Genomic DNA, 16,438 nt, shown 5'->3' on the forward strand with positions numbered 1-16,438 from the left:
TATATTTGAAGTGAAACATACCTCAAAAGTACAGATTACAATGTGTAGCGGATGCAGGATGTAATAAGATTGCTTGCTATATGCCAAATAATGAAACCAATGAACAGCCAAAACTATTCTGAAAAAAAAGTGAGGGCAGAGTTTTTCATATTGGGAAAGGTTGGATTCTCCTATATATGTCTGGTATAAAATAAAATTTTATAATTCATTATTTGAAAGAGTTAGAGAAAGAGACATAGATTTCTGCCCACTGGCTCACTCCCCAAATGGATGCAATGGCTGGTGCTGGGCCAGGCCAAAGCCAGGAGCCAGGAGCCTCCTCCAGGTCTCCTACATAGATTGGAGGAGCTCATCTACTTGGGCCACCATCCACTACCACTGAGCTGGATAGGAAGTTGAGCAGCCATGCCAATATGGGATGCTGGTGGTGCAGGCAGTGGCTTACTACTACACCTCAATGCTGCTCTTGAAAGACAACCTGACCCTGGGGAGAAACATCTGTTACTTGGAACTTTTGGCAAACTTTCAAGAGAGGCTTAGTAATTTTCTGATGGTATAGTTCCAAAGCACAATAGGAACAAAACCAGCTGGACCTGTGGTTAAAATAATTTTTTTTTTCATATAAGGACCAAAATGACAAATTAATTATCTTAATTAGCTTTTTTTTTTTCTGGAATGAGGCAAGCACTTCCATAAAATAGAATGAGTATTCCAATGAGTCGAGAGGGGGAAAGTGGCATTATGGATGGAAAAAGGCTGAAGGAAGCACAGATAAGGGATTGGTATGGTGGCTCAACCAGCTAATCCTCTACCTTTAAGTGCCAGCATCCCATATGGGCACCAGTTTGTGTCCTAGCTGCTCCACTTCCAATCCAGGTTCCTGCTTATGGCCTGGAAAAGCACTGGAAGATGGCCCAAGTGCTTGGGACCTAGTACCCACATGGGAAACCCTGAAGAAGCTCTTGGCTCCCAGCTTCGGATCAGCTCAGCTTCAGCCAGTGTGACCATTTGGGAAGTGAATCAGCATACAGAAGATCTCTGTCTCTCCTTGATTCTGTACATTCATCCTTCAAGTAAAAAGCAAAAAAAAAAAAAAAAATCTTAAAAAAAAAGCAGAGACAAAGAATGAGAAGTGGGCTGCTCATTTTCAAGCTAGTTTTCTTGTGGGGTGGCATGATGGCTCAACTGGCTGATCTTCCACTTCCAAGCATGGCATCCCATACAGGTCCTGGTTCTTGTCCCTGCTACTCCACTTCCCATTCGACTCCCTGCTTATGCCTGGGACAGCAGAGAAGATAACCCAAAGCCTTGGGACCCTGCACCCACGTGGGAGACCTGGAAGAAGTTCCTGGCTTAGGTTTCCGAGTTCAGATCAGCTCAGCTCTGGCCACTGTGGCCACTGGGGAGTGAACCAGTGAATGGATGATCTTTCTTTGTATCTCCTTCTCCCTGTAATTCCATCTTCCCAATAAAAATAAACTTTTTCGTTTGTTTAAAGTTAGTTTTCTTGTAAGACTGGGATAGGGAGGTAGAAAGGAACATAGCTAGTTGGCTATCCTTAGGTTACTCCAGGCCGCCTGTCTGGGTAAGGCTTACAGCACAAAGAACATTGTCGTGATGCCAACAGAAGCTGGCCAGCTTAGGAAGTTTGGCTGTTCTCTCGCTAATCCTGATTCCCCCAAAGGTCAGATAAACAGGTTAGTGTCAACTGGTGATGGGAAACTTGAACATGACTGACTCCATGGACATCAAAAGCAGCAGAGTAGGTATTTTAAAAAATTAACTGCAGGGATAGGCAATTGGCCTAGCGGTGATGATGCCAGCTGGGATAGTCACAACCCATATTTGAATGACTGGGATCAGGTCCCATCTCGGCTTCTGATCCAGCACCTGCTAATGTGTCCCCTGTAGGCAGCAGGGAATGGTTCAAGTGAGATGGTCTCTGTCAGTTCTGGGCTTCCGGTTTCAGCCTGAACTGGTCCCGGATGTTCCTGGCATTTGCAGAGTGAGCCCGTGGATGGAAAGACCTCTGTCTCCCTGTCTTTCAAATAAATGAAAAAAAAAATGCATAACTTAAAAAATCATTATTGGCCAAGAGTGATGCAGACACAGTCACCCTAAAGATGAAGGCTGAAGGTCCACGTTTTATTGCCAAGCAGAAGAAACAAAACTGGATTTCTGTCTGCTGGTGTCTGTAGAACTGCTCCTCGATCATGGTGGTGACTTACAATGTGTAATGGAAGTTTTGTGGAAAAGGATTTTCAATTACATCACATTTATTTTAATTGGAAAGTCAGATTTAGAGAGAAGGAGATGCAGAAAGATCTTCCATCTGCTGGGTCACTCCACTAGTGGCCACAACAGCAGAACTGAGCATATCTTAAGCCAGAAGCCAGGAGCTTCTTCCAGGTCTCCCACGTGGCTGCAGGGTCCCAAGGTCTTGGGCCTCCTCTGCTGCTTTCTCAGGCCACAAGCAAGGAGCTGGAAGGGAAGTGGAGCAGCTGGGATGCGACCTGGTGCCCATATGGGATCCTGGTGCATGCAAGGTGAGGACTTCAGCCACTAGGCTCTTGTGCTGGGCCCACAATTACATCAATTTTATGAAGAGACTGACACCTTCCTTTTGCTCACTGGAGTACCTCCAAGGTGTATCCCACCACCAAACCAAACAGAACAGGTGCTCACCAAACAGCTGTTATATAGAGGAGTTCTCAGGCTCGCGCTTTCAGCTAGATGTAAAAGTCAAGTAGGAGCATATTTGAAGATTCTCGCGCTGCAGGCAGCTCCATCTGTCCCGGCTTGCGAGGGGCAATGGGGCGGCCTTGAACTTCACAGTCCTCCTGGTCCATCCTCCCCTTCACTCTCAGCGCTGCTCGCCGGGAAACCCTGCCCAGAGTCTCAGATGCTTTAGTTTGGATCCCAGCAATCTACGAGAAAAGGACGCAGCCAGAAGTGGCCTTGAGCCTGAGAACAGAAGCCGCGAGTCCTGCATTTGGGGGGGGGGGGGGGGTGGGACCTTGAAGGGTGTGTTTGGGAGGTCCTGCATTTTGGGGGGTTTGGACCCTGAAGGGTGTGTTTGGGCTGTTCCGAGGGGTGGGGTGAAGAGTGTGGTAAAGGCAGGCCACGGTCCTTCTCTCTCGGGCCGGCTTCCCTGAAAGCCACCCACTCACTCCCTGTCCTCAAGGTCAGCAAGACGTTTCTTGGGGCGAGGCCTAGGGTCCGGGAAGGGCCGCCCCGCGGTCAGGGTCACGGCCCGGAGGGCCACATCAGCAGCGGCCGTTGGCTTTCCCCTCAGGCGGCAGCGCCTGCGCCGGGCGGCCGCACGGGGGCGGGGCGGCGGGGAAGGAGCTCCCTGGCGGGAGGCGAGCGCCGGGCGGCGGGCGGCGGGAGGCGGGCGGCGGGCGGCGGTGGCGAGCGCCGGGCTCGTCAGCTCGGGGCCGCGGCGGCAGGAGGAGGCGCGAGGAGGCGCTCGAGCAGGAAGGAGCCGCAGGCCGGCAGCCGCCGCCGCTGTCCCGAGACGAGGTGAGGGCCGCTCCCGGCCCCGCCTCGGGCGTCTCGCGTTAGCCTGAGGAGACGGCGTCCGCGCTCCTCACGCCTCCCGGCTCCGTGGCAGGTGATCTAGCCGAGGGGGAAAGGTCTCGGGGTTGCTTCTGGCGCATCCTGGTGAGGGAGGTGCGGCCGGGAACCTGGCTCGTGGGGCTCCCCGGGAGGAGGGTGGCCGGCGGTAGGGGCCCGCCCGAGCCTCGCGGTCCTCGCCGGCGGGCAGCGGCCGAGCCCCAAGGTCCTCTCCTGCCCCGAGCTTGTGCCTCGGGCAGGGCTTGGAGAGCGGCGTCGACCCCCCTCCGAGGACGGCTGGTCTCGGGCCCCCGAACCAGGCCGGAGTGCGGGCGGCGGCCGAGGGATGCGTGGGATGGCGGGCTGGGATGGAGAGGCTGCGAGGAGCTCGGGCACCCCCCAGATGCCTGCCTGGGGCCGGCGATCCCCTCGTCCCCGCGTGCGTTGCTTCTTGCTCTGGGTGCCTATGCACCAACCCCCGGGTGCCGGGGTCTAGACAGAGATGACACACAGACATGTGCAATCCGTAAGACTCGGCACAGAGACACGTAAGCGTATGTATCGCATCTCTGTGTCTGCTGCATAGATGTGTCATCGCGTTTTGCAAATGAACCCCTCTCTTTCTTTTGACTGAAGTAACTCCAAACGTATTACGAATCTCGCCCTTCTGAAGTGTGACTTTAAGGATAGTGCAAGGTTTCACAGCTGTCACCGCTAGACAGGACATTTTCAGGACTTTCCAGAGAAACCCTTTAACCAGCGTAGTAACTCTTCGTTCCTCCCGAGCCCCACCCCCTGGCAACCCCAGATCTGTTTTGTCGTGCCAAGTTGGGGAAGTTGCATGTGTGGGGAGTCGTGTAATATGTGCCATTTTGTGTTTGGCCACTCTCACATCTCATAATGTTTCCAAGGTGCGTTGGTGTCTGTTTTTTGCTAGCCCTGAGCTCGTGTGTGTCACCTTTGTTCATCTGCTCCTAAACAGGGAATGGTTTTTCCCCTTTGGTCATTGTATAAAGTTTGCTTGTACTCATTTTGGTTGTGAACTTCTGCTTGCAATGTTTTGGGGGGTAAAGCCAAGGACTTCGAATCGTTCTCGCAAAATTCACATGATGGTTTGGTTCAGTGTTGCCTTGACCGTGCTGAAGGCCCCTCTTGCCCCTAGAGTTGCTGTTTGCGTCACCTTCTCAGCACCTGCCGGGATTTTGCTGCTGCCCCAGTTCACCTTCCAGCCGGGCAGGGGGTGCCGTTTCCAGCCGCTTGCTTCCTGTCCCCTCCAACTGCTGGTTATCTTTAATTATAGCCAGCCTGGTGGGTGTGGGCTTTCTCTGTGGCTTTGATTTGCATTTCCCTACCCACTAGGAGAGTGGAGCAGCTTTTCCTGTGCCTACTGGCCGTTTCTGTCGTCTTTTCTGGAGAAGTGCTTGTTCAGCTCCTTTGCCGCTATTTAAATTGGGTTATTTGACTTTTTGTTGTTGTTGAACTATTTATTTGTAGGAAAAAAAACCCCTAAGTTTTGGAGACTGACATTGACTAGAACAAATCAACTGACTTAATACCGAAGAATTCAGTGTTTATGCAGGTGCTAGACTAAAGGTTGATTTAATGGCACTTAACTCTTTTAGCACACCCTACCTGTTCATTCCTTGGCATCTTCCTACCTGTTAACATTTCCCCGTAATTAAAAAAAAATCTTTATTCATTTGAGAAGGAGGAATGAGAGAGAGAGAAACAGAGAAATCCCTATCTGTTGGTTCATTCCTCACGTGTCCACCACAGCTGAAGCTGTGCTGGGATTGGGCTTGCCCGGAGCTGAAAGCCAGGCACTGCGAGACAGAGACAGGTGGCTTATATAAGTGATGGTGACCTAACGCCTAGAGCCAACACCTGCTGCCCTCCCCCTGCCCTGCAAATTAGCAGGAACCTGGAACCAGTGAACCCCAGGCTCACTAGTTGTGGACACAGCTAAGCTGAATGCTTGCCTCCACTTTCTGGTGTCTGGAGAAAAGTCACAGAATGTGCAGGCATTTTCATGGACTCTATGCTTCATTTGAAAAGTTCCAATGATCACTTTAATTATAAATAATGTAGATGGTAGTTAGCTAAGCAAACTAATGATAAATGACAGGCACAAATTACTGATTTAAGGTTTCATGCTTCTTAGCAAGGTAAAATAAGCAAATCTTATTTTCTAAAGTTTGTATAGTTTGTATTATAATTAAGCCATATGTGGATAGCAAATAAATATTTGGTGCTGTGCTGAAGTTAAGAGTCACTTGCAGCTGAATGAATACTGTTATGCTCATTTCATGGTTAATTTTCAAGTGCACACACATTTGGCATGAAATCTTTTATTATAAAGATCACTTAAAAAGACATACCATGGGCCCACCAGATGGCTCAATGATTAACTCCTCACCTTGAATGCGCTGGAATCCCGTAAGGGTGCCAGCTCATGTCCCAGATGCTCCACTTCTCATCCAGCTCTCTGGTTGTGGCCTGGGAAGGCAGTAGAGGTTGGCCCAAAGCCTTGGGACCCTGCACTCACTTGGGAGACCCAGAAGAAGCTCCTGGCTCCTGGCTTGGGATCAGCTTAGCTCTGGCTGTTGCAGCTATTTGGGGAGTGAACCAGATGGTGGAAGATCTTTCTCTCTGTCTTCCCATAAATCTGTTCTGCCTTTCCAATAGAAACTAATAAATCTTTTTCTAAAAAAAGACATAGCACTTCCTTCCTGGAATCCAACCTCATTTGGCCACTGATCTAATTTTGACTGTTTTAAAGAAAAAGTAGGATGGTGAACTATTTGTTATAGCCTTTACTCAGGACCCTCATAGCAGGTGTGGGGACCACAGCAATGGGATTTTGCTGTGAGAGAAGGTTCAGTTCAGAACAGGGCACTGAACAAGTGGAATTAATAGCCACTAAGTGAAAAGAAATGAGGAATAGCACAGTTAAGAGGGTTCTGGTTAAACTAACCTAACAGCATTTCTGTTGAAAGATGGACCAGAGTGATGGTAGCTATCACCCCGAATGTTGGTAGAGGATGAACCTGAATAGATAATGAGGGTGGAAGGTTCTGGCTAAACTGACCTAGCAGAGTTCTTTGCTAAGCGTGGATTTTATAAAGAAATAAGCGGATAAGCCTAGGAGAAGGTTCCAAACCCTGACTGAAGGTTGATTAAGCAAAGAATCTGTCACTGTTGAAGAGTATGCTACTTGAGACTGGTGTGGTGGCTCAACAGATTGTACTCCGCCTTGCAGTGCCGGCATCCCATATGGGCGCTGCTTCTAGTCCTGCTGCTTTGCTTCCAATCCAGCTCCTTGCTTGTGGCCTAGGAGAGCAGTGGAGAACCGTGCAAGTCCTTGGGGGTGCCTGGGGGGGGGGATCCCTGCACCAAGTGGAAGACCCAAAAGAAACTCCTTGCTCCTGGTTTTGGATTGGCTCAGCTCTGGCCATCTACAAAGTGAACCAGTGGATGGAAGATCCTTTTTCTCTGTCTCTCCTTCTCTGTGATTTGTTTTAAAGTATACTACCAAACTTTATGTAGAACATACCATTAAAGATTTCCAAACAGAAATAATGAATAATCAAATGCTGAAGTGCTTGATGTACCTTGGAATGCAGGTAAAGCATGATAGAACAGTGCAAACATTATTGAACCCTTTTATGCCTCAAAGCACTGCCTTTGTTAGAACAATGAGGCTGATGTTGTTTTTGCAATAGTAAAACCTATTGAAAATATAGGCTGTACAGCCTAATGTTGATTGTCAAATGACTTAATGCAGGTACACATACTTTATAGCTGTGTGTAACTTCTCAAGTTGTCTCTCTGTACTCCCTGAAATTCCTAGTGACGCTGTTTGATAAAGACTGGAAGTAGCTGGCAGTCAAGGTTGACAGCACTTTTGGGAGCATGATCTCAGGGAGATGATGGGCCAGGCCAACTGGTTTCCTTTGTGGCAGGCTTCTAGCGACCTCTAATCTCTGCAGTTACTGTGGTTTGATTTATTAAACTTAAAATGTACATGCAAGTTAATAATATGGAAATGTGTGGAAAGAATGAGTACAACTGTCAATCTTTATGAGTAGATTTAATCAAATTGCTTTTTCTCTGCTCAGCTACGTGAAGGCAATGGGGATTTTGACTTGAGTGGTAGGATGAGTGCCTACCTAGGAAAAGTGGAAGGATGCATCTTCATTGAGTTCCTCCTCCGTTTTGTTCCAGTAACTTTCTGCCTCCTGACTCTTCTCCTGGGACCCAGAAATCAAGCAGCTAAAGCTTTTCAGTGTGTTCCTCAGACCCCTCTTTTCAGATGTGTAGTCAAACTCAGATGAGATTCAAGAAGTCCAAGGATGATTCAAATGGTGTTAAGGGTCCAATATTGTGCAGAGGGGTCAGCGCGCACTTGTGATGCTAGTGTCCTTTGTCAGAGGGCCAGTTCAAGTCCTCCCGAGCCTGGGAAGGCACTGTAAGATGGCCCAAGTGCTTGGCTTCCTGCCAGCCTCCCAGGTGGAATTCTAGATTCCTGGCTTTGGCCTGGCCCTGGCCTGTTGTGGTCAGTTGGGGTCATGAGCCAGTGGACAGATCTCTTTTTCTCCACCAGCCATTCCCTCTCCCATTGCCTGATGGTTCTGCCCTGCAAATTAATGAGTATTTAGAATTTTTTTTTTACTTATAAAAAGGAAACAACCTTCATGTATTTCATAAATACAATTTTAAGGGCATAATGATATGCCCTATCCTCATACCTGCTCTCTCTCCTTATTTTTAAAAAAATTGTTAAAATGACATAGTGTGAACTTTATCTTCACAGGCTTAACCCTCCACTAAATACACAAATTCACTGAGTAATAAGTAGAAAAACCACTGTTCCTCAAGAGGATATCAACAATAACCAGATCTCTAAGTATCTATTTATTCATTTACATTGCTTTTTTGTTTTGTTTTGTTTTGTTTTGTTTTGTTTTTGGTACTCTGTAAATTAGTTATCACAAATCAGGGAAAATCTGATATTTGTATTCTGGGGACTGGCTTATTTCACACCCCCCAAAATTTATTAAGACAGTAGTTAGCATTTTATTTCTAGTAAAGCTAGATAGAGCAGCTCAGTTTAGACTCCTGCTTCCTCTGTTCCTGCTTAATGCACCTGTGCAGATGAATAAGAAAGGCAAAAACCCACAGTCTCCTTGGCAGGAAGCAAAGGCCTGCCTTCAGGCCCTGGCCTCAGGAGCTGGAGGTGATAAGTTGACTTTCTCCTCTGAAAGGCCAGAAAGTCCTCCAGAGATAGTGAGAGCTGGTGGGGGTGGAGAGGAAGGGTGGAAAAGAAATGTCCCTTTAATCCTGATTTCTTGTGTTCAGAGGAGCGAAAGTCAGAGAGAAGAAAGCTGCCAGCTGCGCTCTGTTATGTGTGTGTGGGTAACAGCATTTTATAGGCTAGCCTAGGAACGTCAGTCACCATTTATTAAAAAGAAAAAGGACAGTATATTTTCCTAGGAAATAACTTCTTGAAAACTTTTCAAAGGGTGTCATTTTGCTGTGTGACTAAGAACGCAGATTATGTGAATCCATTTCCTGATTTCATTTTACTCCTCAAATATTTATCGAGTGTCTAATGAGTAACAAACACTGGGCTGCTACCTGTGGGGATTCAGTGGCGACAAGACTGAGGCCTTGAGCTGATGTCATTTACAGCCTAGAAAGACAGCATCTGAAGTCAGTACAGCATCTGAAGACAGCATCTGTGTCGGTACAGCATCTGAAGTCTGTTAAGTATTGAAAGGTGTGGAGGGGTTAAGAGGAACGAATTGAAGAGGGCCAGGGAAGTAATGTCTAAGAGCTGAGATCTTGTGTAGAATAGGGAGAATGAGAGGGAGAAAGAGTGTTTGAACCAGAAGAACGTCTACAAAGACCAAGAAGTGCAAGAGTGTCCACAAAAATGATGTTTTTCTAATTTCAGGAACCAGCTAGTAAATTGTAAAATCAGTTTAGTAGGTTGTGACTAACATGTTTTTTTTTTTTTTTAAAAATAATCTCATACAAAGTCTGTCATGTAAAACTTGTATTGTGTGGGCAAGTGGAGATATTTAGGCAGATTTAATTAATGTTAAGAACTTGTATTTTTCTTAGAGGATATCACAAATTTTTTTTTAAAGAAAATTTATTTGTTTTTGTTGGAAAGGCAGATTTACAGAGAGGAGAAGAGACAGAAAAATCTTCCATCTGCTGGTTCTCTCCCCAAATGATTGCAACAGCTAGAGCTGCGTCGATCTGAAGCTGGGAGCTAGGAGCCTCTTCTGGGTCTCCTAGGTGGGTGCAGGGTTCCAAGGTCGTGTGCTGCCTCTACTGCTTTCCCAGGCCATAAGCAGAGAGCTGGAAGGGAGATAGAGCAGCTGGGACACAAACCGGTGTCCATATGGAATGATGACACTTGCAGGTGGAAGATTAACCAATTGAGCCATCATGCTGGCCCCATTGAAAAGTTTTAATCAGAACGTGCTTAGATTCTTTTTTTCTAATCATCACTTTGGGAGACAAACCTTAACTCAAACATAATGGGCCTGGCGCAGTGGCCTAAAGTTCAAATTTCTTGGCCCAGTGTTGCTGGTATTTCAAAACCTGCTTCCAGTCTTTCTTCTGAAGAATCTGCTACTGTTTTGTTATTAGCATCTCCCATTTAATAAAAAATTTCTTGTTTGCCGAAAAGCCTTGTGCTTTAAGACCAAAAGGTCTGTGAGGACAGACTTACTGTTTTGTCTTTCCATATTGGATTTCTGGCGGTCAGCATGTCATGCCTGGTACACAGTAAAGAGTCAGCATGTATCTTTAATGTTTCACAGCGGGACCTGGAGTCAGTGAGTGGCAGCAGCCCGTCAGTTTGTTATTCATTGGAAAAAGTTGGCCTTTACCAGCTGTGTCTTTTGGGTTGCTTGTAGCGTGCAGTTTAGGGTCTTTGTTTACAATGGCTATATTGCTGCATAAATAAGAGACCTTGAAATTTTCTCTGTGGTGATGCATCAGAGCGGTATGAGCTGTTTGTGTCATGTGAGCAGAAGGCTGTACCACCTCCCCCGGGGTCAGCGGATTGGGCTGCCCAGCAGACGCTCGATTCTGGAACTCGTTCCACAGCCCTTGTTCCATAAAGGAATACTCTGGCCAGACCCATTGGGTTTCAGCCTTACCAGTTTTGTCCTATTTAAGTTGTATTTTGCAAATACACACTAAAATTTAAAGATTACCTGCTTAGTGTCCTTAATGCTTCCACCTCTCCCACCCCTGGGAACTTCATTTAACAGGCTACTTTGTTTTTCTGAGTGACTCTTATTTCTTTGTGTAATAAGTGTGTTTACTGATTTGCTGTTGTGTTCAGTAAAATAGTGTACTCGTCCAATAAAATTTATTTATGGGGAAAAATTACTAGTGAAAATGGCTTTGCTGTATTTAGGATTACTTGGCTTTGGTAAAGAAAAATGATTTATTAGAATGCTTACTCAGTTGAAATATGTTAGTGGTAGAACCATGTTCACATACTGAAAAGGTAATTCAACAGAAAGGTCAGTATATAGTGAAACAGTACAAAGGTACGAGAAAGAGCATACATTATTGGTGTTTGTGTTTCTTCTGCTAAGACATACTGGGCAGTGACAAAAGTTGTTCACAATGAGAAATCCAGACACCACTTATATGTGGCTTGAACCTGCTAAATAGGCATTCTCGGAGCACTCACCAAAGGCGGTTTCGAGAAGATGGCAGAGAATAAATCAGATTAAGGTGTATCAATCATATGAGCTAATTGGAGAGTCAACAGAAAATAGATCTTGCTTACAACAAGCAAACATAGAACATCCAAATACCCCCAAAGAACTTAACAAATAAGAATTTGATGACGTCAGTTTGTTTCCAAAGAATGATTGTGCTGTCACGGTTGTATGACTTCACAGAAGTAAATTGTGAAACCCAGCCATGAAGGAAAGATTCTTTCAGAGTATGGTTCTGATCAGTGGCAAGCAAAGTTATGAAAGATTCATGAAAGGTAGAAATATTTCAATTCTGATTTAAATTTATCTTAGTATGTTTTTTTGAAAGATAGAACTTTGCTCATTCTGTAAGGTAGACTGCTACAAGTTTTGCTGTTACAGGATGATTTTTCAAACATATTTATTGAACTTTATGTTTTTGTATTCTGCAGTTCTATTTTAAGCAGTGCATCATAAATTCAAACATGTGTACATTTATCCTAAGGAAATAATTGTGACTATGAGAAACTTCTATGCATAAAATTGTTCATTTTCTTTGCACTGTAACTCAATTAAAGAAATGTCTTGCTGTAGGGAAGAGATTCATTAAAACATAACAGTCCATGTTGAAGAAATTTGGCCACTAAACGTATTTTTAGACCAGTTTTTTTTCTCCTAAATAGGGTAACTTTAACTTTTTAAGGTAGAGAGTACTTGAAATAATATAAATATAATAGAAAAACCTGCAGTATTTTAAAAATTGAGCATAGAATTCTTTAATCTAGGTAAACTCACTTCTTCTGAAGTAAATATGTTAGGTACTTTGGTATCAATTCTTCCAGATCTTTCCTTACCCACTGTATTTTAGGCTGAGGAGAGGATTGTCTTGTCAAGTTGTGTAAGATGGAGACTGGATGGATGGGAACCAGGCTACTTCAACTGGTAGTGCTTTGCTTTTACAAAAATGTTCTGTGTTTCACATACAGCTTAGTTCGAACAGAGTGTCTTTCTGTATTTACAGTACTTAGGCGGCAAGCATTTGACACAGCTGTTGAGATGTTACTTGGGATGCCTACATTCATTTTTACTGTGCCTGGGTTTGAGCCCTGGCTTCTCCTTCAATTCTAACTTTCTGCAATTCTGCACTCTGGGAAATAGCAGGTGTGGCTCGAGCCATCCATGTGGGAGACCTGCCTTGGGCTCCTGGCTCCTAGCTTCAGCCTGGCCCAGTTCTGGCTCTTACAGGTGTCTGAGGAGTAAACCTGCAGATGGAAGGTGTCTTTCTCTCTTTGTCTCTCTGCCATGAAAATTAAACAAACAAGTGGCCTAATACAGAAAATCAAGTCAGAATTCCTTTAGTCAGGATATGGCTCCCCTGGTTATCATTTTGCAGCACTGTCGTGTAAATCTTGTGTCCGTTTCCTTCTGTTTGTTGCCTGGTTGCCATTCACCTTTTCCGAATGTACCTCTCCTTCTCTCCTGTACTTAATCCCTGTTCTTAAGGGGATTTAAGATTCGTTTGTTCATCATCATTTTATTCATTTTTTCTTTCAGCATTATTTTACGAATATTTCATTTTGTTTAATACCACATGGAGAATATGCAGAACCTTGTATCAGAAGTTCATAGGCTATACTTGATCAGTGGATATGCAACAAGGTGGAATATTCCACATGGGGGGAGGGCAGGGGGAGGGGTGGGGTGATTCCCAGTTCCAACGAAACTGTATCACATAATACAATGTAATCAATGAATAAAAAAAAAATAAAATGCTTTATATCTGTAAGAAAAAAGAAAAACAAAAAAAAAGTTCATAGGCTAGTTAAGGACAATTTTCATGTACATAAATTCAATAATATGTTACAAAATAAGTATATGGGAGCAGGCACTAAAGTTATAAGCGATATCGTCTACTATTTTATATGGCACATATAAATGAGGCAGTGTGTGATATGGTTATATTTCCCAGTCTCCAGAAAATACTTGCACAATTCTTAATTGAGTAAATAGAAAACAAAATGCGGAGGAAGTTCACCTATGAGTCAGAGATGACACTGGGAAGGAGCTGTTTACATAGATGTATTTTTTTAATTTGAAAAGCAAAATGACAGAGACTGAGAGAATCTCCCATCTATGAGTCATCTGTATCCAATATTTATTTCTCTGAGCTCAAAAGCTTAGTACTCAGAGTCTTGTGTTAATTGTATTAAGAGGGTGGAATTCTAATCTACTTACGGTGTTTTGAGGTGGGGTTTTTAGGAAGTGATTAGATTGGATCTTGGTGGGGTTCTGAGAGGCCTCCCGGAACTAGACGTGTGTGCTCACTGTCTCTTACCATACGGTGGCCTATGCCTTCTCACGAAGCAAGAAGCCACTCACTAAAGCTCAGTCAGTGGGACCCACCTGGCCTTGGACTGTGAGCTTCAGAACGGTGAGCCAGATTAAATCTCGTACAAAATGTATTTGAAAGGCGAAAGGAAAACACACGTGCCCATGCACACACGCGCACACACAGAAAGGAGGGAGGGAGAGCAAGGGAGCTAGAGAAATGTTTTGTTTGCTGTTTGACTCGCCGAATACCAGAAGCAGCCTGTGTCCGGACGGGGATAGAGCCCAGAACGCTGTTCAGATTTCCTTGTGGCTTCAGGAACCTCATTCCTTGAACGTCACCACTGGCTGTTAGGGCCTGCATTGGCAGGAGGCTGGAGGCAGAACTGGCATGAGGACCTCAAGCCAGGCGCCCTGATTTGGGACTCAGACTTTTTTTTTTTTTTTTTAGTTTCATTTGATGACACAGTTTCATAGGCGCTGGGAGTCCCCTAAGCCCTCCCATCCCCCCATATTGAATTCCTCCATATTGTCACAGTAGTACAGATCATAACTAGTCATGATTCCTTCAAGGAGGCATGGACCACGCGGAGAGTTCAGCATCTTATTGTCCAGATAAATTCAACAGTTTCCTTGGGATACTGTCCTTGGTCTGAAAGTAGAGCTGGCAGGATATCCTCCCCTCCAATGAGATGCCACTGCACAACTTCAACAGGAAGAAACATGGAAATTAACAACATTAAGAAGTTAATTAACATGGTATGGAGTGAACAATATGTTAGCAGATGCAAGTTCTTAACCACATCCTGTGACTACTTCATTGACATTTCAGTTTTGGTTTATACAGAGCTGGTTGCTATAAACCTAAAAATGGTCATAGGTTACTATTCAGCTGTCTTGTGTCTATTTTCATTTTTATATTTGGCAGCTTATAGAATTCAAGCATGATTTTTACTGAACTTCATGAATTTTGGGATAGTCCAAACAAGCTTATAACTCTAACAAGCCATATGTAAATAATTGAGCAGAACAATTTTAGGAGGGGTGTGCAGAGAAATCTTTAATACCTTAGTGAGGAGTAATTGATCTTTGTGCCCTACTCAGTAAGGTATATGGTAGTCCAAGCTGACAATTTCCTGTCTGTTCTAAGCTTTCCTTATTGATCTCTGTCTATCTGATCTAATTTTTGGGGCTCCAGAGTGACCCTGATGGTCAATGCCAGAGAAGGTCGGAAGCCAAAGTTGGAACTAAGTAAGGACCAGAGAAAGCACCTCTCCTGAGCCCCGAAGAAAGTTTACTGTTCTTCTGTTTCTGAGGACTGCTCAGGGCTCCCAGCTGTTGTTCCGATGACATTAGATACTGTGAAGAAGGATCTGGGCTTCTTCCATCCCTTTTGGGAGATCCAATAGGGAATGGTTGACCTCAGAGTTCTTGGCCTACAAGGGCACTCCAGTTCCCTGTGATCTCCTTGACGGTTGGGATATAGTCCTTGTGTGCATACTGATAGTCCTTGGTGGTGATCCGGATGAGGATACAAACCTCCTCCTGTTCCACTCTGGGGAGCTCCCTGCTCTGTGCATCTGACCTCCTGTTAAGAGGCTGGGACTCAGACATCTTAACTATTGGGATAAACCCTTGCTCCATAAACTTCTTTTCTGCTCTTGGTTCTTCCTTTCTGCTGACGCACACCCTGGGAGGCAGCATGTGATGGATGACTCGGTCAGGTCCCTGTCATCCATATAAGAGACCCAGAACAAGTTCCTGGCTCATGGTTCTGACCTGGCCCATACCTGACTGTTGTAAATATGTGAGGAGTGAACTAATGGAGTGAAGATTTTTGCTTCTTTCTGCTTGTCAAATACGAAGAAAAAATAAACATTAATGAAAGAAGGGTGCTTAGGACATTTCTGTGAGTGAAGACCCCTGTATAGCAGCTAAATTGTTCTTTGGATAGCTTAGTTGTGTTTGAGAGAGATGTGTGTGTGTGTGTGTGTGTGTGTGTGTGTGTGTGTGTGTGTGTGTGTGTGTGTTGATGCCTGAACAGAAAAAATATTAGCCTTGACCATTAGATCATTATTTCCGTTTGATGCCAAGATAATTGAGTAACAGGAAGTGTGATTTACCTAACCAGCGTATGATCTGTTCTAGTGAATTTGTGCACTTGACTGACTAAGGTGAGGTATGGTTTGAGGAGGGTGGAAGATCTGGCTTCACTGGCCCGGTGGTGGTGTCGTGGTGAAGCTGTCCCGGTGAGGGACGGAGATGTTTTATCTCTGCCTCGGGGAGACCTCAGTGCAGGAGCTGCCATAGTGCATCACCTGAGAGAAGGTCATGTCCTCGCGGGGCCGGCTGCGTGGAGTCAAGGGCTCACGTCATCAGGGCTGAACTGCAAAGAGAAGGCTGCTTGATCCAAGTAGCATTGTGTAAGTAACACTTGGAATGGGAGAACGGTGAGCATTTGGCAACTTAGTCTTAGAATGCATAGTAAAAATGATAATCTTGATGTGGCAACCTGCTTTTTCTTTTCATGAAAGTGAAAGTTTTGTTTTTCTTTTAAACTTAGGCAATTTAGCTCCATTTCCTCTTTAGAGGATTTGTTTTCCTTGAAACTTTGACTCAGTGGCCTCTACACATTAAGATCCTGGAAGCTTTTCTTTAAAACGTTCAGTTTAATTACACAGAAACTCAGATATATAAGTTGATTTCAGAAATGGGCTTATATTTTTAGAATTGAGTTCTTAGGAGTCTAAGGGTGTGTGAAGGGCGACGTATGGAAGTGTGCTTTACATTGAGTTCCAAATAGCAAAGTCCTCTCACTGAAC

At 44.8% G+C, this 16,438-nt stretch overlaps 1 protein-coding gene across 6 annotated transcripts in view; it reads left to right on the forward strand.

Annotated features, from left to right (window-relative positions):
• The first annotated feature begins 1,622 nt into the window (after positions 1-1,622).
• SLC41A2 (solute carrier family 41 member 2) overlaps positions 1,623-16,438 on the forward strand; it is a 116,532-nt gene continuing 101,716 nt past the window's right edge. For 3 of the 6 annotated variants that reach the window (XM_058673442.1, XM_058673446.1, XM_058673447.1), the window contains exon 1: positions 1,634-1,762. The gene's annotated coding sequence lies outside the window, so the exon portion shown is untranslated. Of the gene's footprint in view, positions 1,763-3,589; positions 3,614-11,491; positions 11,585-16,438 lie in introns of those variants that run through there. The other 3 variants (XM_058673444.1, XM_058673445.1, XM_058673443.1) reach the window with 3 other exon arrangements.

Source organism: Ochotona princeps, chromosome 15 (assembly GCF_030435755.1).
Source record: "Ochotona princeps isolate mOchPri1 chromosome 15, mOchPri1.hap1, whole genome shotgun sequence".
In the NCBI taxonomy this organism is placed as follows: Eukaryota; Metazoa; Chordata; class Mammalia; order Lagomorpha; family Ochotonidae; genus Ochotona; species Ochotona princeps.